This window comes from Camelus bactrianus, chromosome 4, assembly GCF_048773025.1.
Source record: "Camelus bactrianus isolate YW-2024 breed Bactrian camel chromosome 4, ASM4877302v1, whole genome shotgun sequence".
In the NCBI taxonomy this organism is placed as follows: Eukaryota; Metazoa; Chordata; class Mammalia; order Artiodactyla; family Camelidae; genus Camelus; species Camelus bactrianus.
The window spans coordinates 46146191-46152778 of record NC_133542.1 but is presented as its reverse complement, the minus strand read 5'-3'; positions in this window follow the sequence as shown (position 1 = coordinate 46152778).

Here is a 6588-nt window from a genome sequence, read left to right as displayed (position 1 = left end):
ACACAGAAACAAACCAAAAACGAGCCAAAGGTCAAAGCTGCTTCCAGAGGTAGTCAGCAAGGGATAAGAAAGTGGTTTCTAAAAGTATATGGTATCTTTATTGGAAAAAAAAAAAGTAAATTGTTTCCTTAAAGCATGTATTTAAAGTCTTTTAAAGTCCTGGATGTAGGAAAGTTTTGAAGAAAAACATTTAAGAAACTTAAAATTATAGGGCCTGCAGCTGATTCAGTTTCCCCCTCCTTGTTTTAATGCCCACCCCTAACATAAATAAGCAACAATGCATGAAATAGTTTCATGTTCATCTTCTCTTTGAAACAGTCTATCCTGCCCCTGTTAGGAGCATAAGGGACAGGGACTACTACCATGAGAGGGTCCAAGGAAGCCAGCCTTTGGATTGCTCACAACAGTAGTAGCTGAGGGACAGGCAGCATTCTCTCTGGAGCAAGTGCATAATTCTGGGGAAGCTGTCCTGAGAGTCACTTGCTAGAGGAGGCACCATGTCCCATCATGCAAAATCAACATATATTTATACACACAGAATTGGGGGAATCAGCAGAGGTGTTTAGGGATGACTTCACAGAGGAGGTGGCTTGGAGCTCAGTTATGGAATATGGGTGAGATTTAGAAGAGTCACTCGTGGTGGCCTAATTTTACCATGGTGCAAAGTTTCATAGCTTGGGGCATGTTTGGAGGACAGAGAGTAAATTAGTTTGGCTGGGCCTGAAGGGCTTAAGAAGAGGTGTAATTGAAGGTAAATCTGGAGACATGCTAGGGCCCTGAATGCAGCCCATGCTAACGAGCCTTAAAGGGAATTAAGGAAGATTTCAGAAAAAGGAATGCTTTGGTCAACAGACTGCTTAAGAGGTTAGTCTTGTCCTTGTGTGCAGGTTGGATGGGAGCAGAGGCTGTGGGCAAAGAAGTTGAGGAATGGCATAATGAAGGTCCAGGCAGGGCAGCGATGTGCAGTTGGATGGAGGGCATTGATGGGAAGTCCTTACCTACGACAAGAAGTAGGGACTGGGAGAGATGCAGGGGGAAAAGATAAGATCATAAATCGTATCTGAAATTGCTGAAGCCACTAGTTTAAGGGCTTTGGGAGAGTTCTGATGATTGCTAGAAGACAAAGATGATTTAGGAGATATCCAGGAAATAGCTAGAAGTACGCACAAGGAGGGGAGCTCCTGGCCTGGAATGGGAGGGATGGGGAGAAGGAAGTACTGGGTGACACAGCTCGGAAGAGCCCTTGGTTCTAGGGGGAGGCAGAGATTGGACTGTGCAGGATCCTTCCTCAGCACTCTGCCAGAGCCAGACCAAGGGCCACACAGTGATGTCTGAAGGGACTTGGCTGAGAGATTAAGACACAGATCCTACCCTCTAAACCCCAAAAGGATCTGATCCAGAAGGGCAGTAAGAAATGCATACGAATTTGCTGTAAGATAGGTGCAGATGGTGATGGGGAGAGGGCAGTGGTGAGCAAGCAAAGAACCGAAAAGACGGAAGGACGCAAGTCATATTTGTTGAGAAGTCCTAGAAAAGTTTCAAACAGGAGATAAGTCCTTTCTCAGCGTCTGTCTCTCCCACTAGACCTTTAGGCAAGGGCAGGAGCAATGTCTGCCTTGCTCATCTTTGTATTCTCAGGGTCTAGGATTATGCTGGCACATAGCAGGTGTTCAGTGAGTATTTGTTGATGGAATGTACTAGTATTTGAGATGGATCTCCAAGGAGAAGGGTTGAGAGAGATGTATGATGGAGAGGGAGAAAGGCAGAGGGTCGTGCTGGGCTCTGGGAAGTGATTTGGCTGGATACTGGAAGATCAGGAAAGTAAATGGATACAGCTGAAGAAAGTGTGTGGGAGTCAAATCGAAGAGGCTTGAGTGCCCAGGTGAGAATTATTGCTAAAGTGCAGAAGCTGTGAGGAGCCTTTGAAGGACTTTATGCAGGCTGTGACTTGGTCGAACCCTGTTCTGGAAGAATCCTCTAGCAGCTCAGGCAGTATAGCGTAGGAGAGGCTTCTGAAAGCAGGAAGGACAGTTAGGAAAGACTGCTGTGGGGGTTCAGGCGGGAGATGTGGGGGGCCAAGAATGATACCCTAGAGAACAGAGCAGTGGGCTCAGGTGGAAGGAAAGGAATGGAGGTACACACACAGTACTTGGTAAGTGATAGCATTTAGGAGGCAGAGAGAGAGGAGATTCACAGAAAATATTTACAGCTTGAAAAACCATTAACAGAAATAGCCACAACAGGAAAAGCCGGTTGTGTGGAATGGGGAAGGAGATGAGATAAATGAGAGTTCAGTGTGGACATACTGAGCACAAGAGACATGTGGGATATTCAGGGACCATTCAACAGGATACTCACAATCTAAGTCTGAAGTTCAGGAGAGAGGAGGTTCTAATTCCAGCAATGGTGGACAAGTTGTTTAGGGCAGCTCCTCTGCTGAAAATAACTAGAAGAGCTGAGCAAAAAGTTTTTAAAAGTCTCTTTAAAGTTTTTAAAAGGCATCAGAGGACCACCAAAGCAGTGAGGAAGTGTGGGCCCAAGTTCTAGGAGGGAAGGGAAGCCAAGAAAAGTGAGCCTAATATTTGAAGCCACTTTTCCTCTCAAGGAGACTGTTCTAAAAGCAGAAGCTGAGAAGCTGAGTACAGCATTCAGTGAACAAGGCTGGGAGAAGAAAATAGTTGAGGACCCACCAAGAAGGAAGGGCCCTGGTAAATGTACCAGGTTTTTTGTTGGGACCCCAAAGGGCTACGCACTGGGAATAAAGGTGAAAATTGACTAAAGCCCAGCTTTGAATAATATAAATCCTTGGTTGAATTAAAAGGATCCAAGACTTCTAGTGCCCTTAGCCTAGAGCTGCCCGTCAAAAGCAAGAGTAAATTCTCTGATTGACAGAAAAAATTTTCATCCAGAAATAACTAAGCAGTAAAGACAGAACATGCTCAGAGATATTTTCAGGGACAGCAGACAAAAGAAATCCCAAGGGCTTCAGATAATGGAATTCTCAGACCTAGACTTTAAAACCACTATGATTAATGAGTTCAAGGAATGAAAATATTGAGAATTTCAGCAGTTTGAAGATTTGAGAACTAAAATTTACAGTAGCTGATACTAAGAATTCAACAGATAGATCTAATAGTGGATCAGACATAGCTAAAAAGAGAATTAGTAAACCAGGGGATAGAACAGAAAAGTATCTAAGCTGAAACAGATTCAGAAGGATGAAAAACACAGAAAAGAGCATAAAAAACATGGAATGTAAGGAATAGGTTTTATAATGTAATTTTAGCAAGAAGGAGAGGAAAGAAAGAATGGAGCAATATTTAGAAGAGAAAATGGCTAAGAATTTCCTAAAATTGGTAAAGGAGATCAAACTACAGATTCGAGAATCACCATGAACTCCAAGCAAAATAAACGTACCCTCCTTAAAAGAAAGAAAATCTACATGCCTCTGTGCATTTTTAAATTGACATCTAAATTTTCATAACTTAATTAATTGCAAGGGATGTAATTTATAATATATTATAAATATTGATCCTTTCAAATAAAATTATTGCATTGCCCTTTTATATTTATCCAGTGGCATCTAAATATCATAGTGATTTGATACTCACCATAATCCATTAAAAAGTGATAAAGCTTTTCATTAATATTAATAAATTTCAGATTCTTACTTTTGCTCCATGAACACGTTCCAACAACTGTCCCTTACCATACTTCCTTATAACAAAAATATGTAGTATAATTGACTTTTTAAAATATCTCATGACCATAAGGCTCTGAATGTTAAAATTTTGTTTCGGATTGACATCATTATAATTATTAGCAGTATACATTTAATCAAAGCAACAAAACATATCAGAGATTTTCACAAATAATTATTGAATATAAAAAACTTTATTAGAAATTCATGTCTTAATGAGATAGATGGGCTTGAATTATCTATTGCTGTATAATTAGAACTTTGTACCTTAAATAAGAAACATTATTTCACACAGTTTCTGAGGGTCAGGAGTCTGAGGGGGCTCATCTGGGTGGTTCTGATTCAGAATCTCTCGTGTGGTTGTAATTAAACTATTTTCCAGGGGCTGCAGCCATTGAAAGCTTGATGGGGGCAGGGGAATCTACCTTCAAGGTCACTCACATGGCTGTGGCAGTTCCTTGCCACATGGGCCTCTCCAAAAGTTGCTCGTGACACACAAGTTGATGTCCTCCGAAGTGAGGAATCCAAGAAAGAAAGAATGACTGACAGAGGCGTGGTATCTTTTTAACAACTGTTTTGAGATACAATTCACATACCATACAATTCACCCACTTAAAGTATACAGTTCAATGGCTTTTATTATATTCACAGAATTGTACATCCACCACCATCAATTTTAGAACATTTTATTACCCTCAAAGAAACTGCACTTCTAGTCACCACTCCTTAGTGCTCTCAAACCACCCCCTTCCCCACCCAGGCAACCACTAATTTTGTATTTTCTGTCTCTATAGATTTGCCCATTAAGACCTTTCAGACAAGTGGAATTGCACAACATGTGGTCCTTTGTGACTGGCTTCTTTCATTTAGCATGATATTTTTAAGGTCTATCCATGTTGTAGCATGTATCAGTACTTCATTCCTTTTTATGGCTGAATAATGCTCCCTTGTATGGATATACCAATTTATTTATCCACTTATCAGTTGCTTAACATTTGGGTTGTTTTTGCTTTTTAACTATTATATACAATACTGCTATGATCATTCATATACAAGTTTTTGTGTACACATATGTTTTTATTTATCTTGAGGATTTATACCTAGGAAAGAAAGAAATGGGTATGATTACCCAGTATATGCATTACTGGGTCATATGGTAACTCCATGTTTAATCATTTGAGAAATTACCAGTCTGTTTTCCAAAGTAGTTGCACCATTTTACAACCCCACCAATGTTGTTGGAGGGTTCCAATTTTTCCACATGCTCACTAATGCTTCTTATTACCTGTGTTTTTAATTATAGCCATCCTAGTGGGGTATGAAGTGGCAACTCATTATGGTTTTGATTTACATTACATTGATGGCTAATGATATATTTTTATCTGCATGTTGGCTATGTGTATATCTTCTTTGAAGAGATGTCTATTCAGACACTTTGCCCATCTTTAAATTTTTTTAGCCCTTTATTATTGAGTTATAAGACATCATTACATATTCTAGTACAAGTGCCTTGTCTTATATGCGCTTTTCAAATATTTTCTCAACTTGTGTCTTTTTACTTTCTTCATGGTATCCTTTGAGGCACAAAAGTTTTTAACTTTTATGATAGTTATTTATGTTTTGGGAATAATATCTAAGAAAGCACTGCCTATCCAAAGTCATAAAGACACCTATGTGAGACTGATAAAAGTTTTGTTTAATTCAAAATCAGAAATAAAAATAGGGTCCCTGAAGATTCTAGTCATTATAAAGATCATAAAAGGATATACAGACAATTGTATGTTAATAAATTTGAAAATGAAATAAATTCCTAGAAAAAATACAACTTAAAAATAACACAAGGAGAAATAGAACTGAATATTCCTATAACTAGTAAAAATTTAATAAATTAAAACCCTTCACACAAAGGAAATCCCATTTGGCTTCATTAGTTAAAATTCCAGTCTTCACAAATTCTTCCAGAAAATTTAAAAAGGAGAATATACTTCTCAACTCATTTTATGGGAAGCATAACCCTGTTACAAAAAACCAACAAAGACAGTAAGAGAAAGGAAAATTATAGGCAAAGTCATTCATGAATATAGTTGAAAAAACCCTGAGTGGGAGTAATAGGGAGTAAGCACATTCCTCCTGGTCTTTCCCACTGAATGCAGCTATAAAACCTAGCCAGAATGCATAGAGCAGAAGCTATTTGAGGGCTCTGAAAAGTAAACAGTGGTAGGTGAATTGGGGAAGACAAAACTATGAAGCACTGAACTGGCAATGAGTTCACCATTTTTTGTCCTCTGGTCCTCCTGCCACTTGATCTCAGACATAGGCACAGCTATGAAAGTTCATGGCAAAGTGGGCTAAGTAAAGATCTAGTTTTTACTTTTCTCTGGCTGGAGAACCAGAAAGAGTAACCCTGGAAACTGAAGCGTACAAGGGAGATCATAGAGAGTGAGGAGCTTGGGAGAATGATCCCATGAAGTTGTTTATAAATTCATCCGCTCAGCCCTGAGCTGTAGTTTGACTGAGACCAGTCTCAGTTTGAATTTACCATCATCCAGGTCCCAAACTGGCCACTCGGTGGCGCAAACATGGGACAAATCCAGATACCATTGCAAAGTCTTTGAAGATTGAAATGAAATTCTAACCACAGCCCACAACAGGTCAGTTGGTACTTATGGTCTGAAACTAATTAGGTCAATTGCTTACTGATACAAAAATATCAACATTGTTCATAGAATTTGAACAAGACCCAGAGTCTCATATCATAGTATTCAAAATATTTAAGATACAATCTAGAATTACCTGGCATATGAACAACCAGGAAAATCTCAACTCACATATAGAAAGACAATCAACACATGTCAATACAAGATGACTTAGATACTGGAATTATCTGA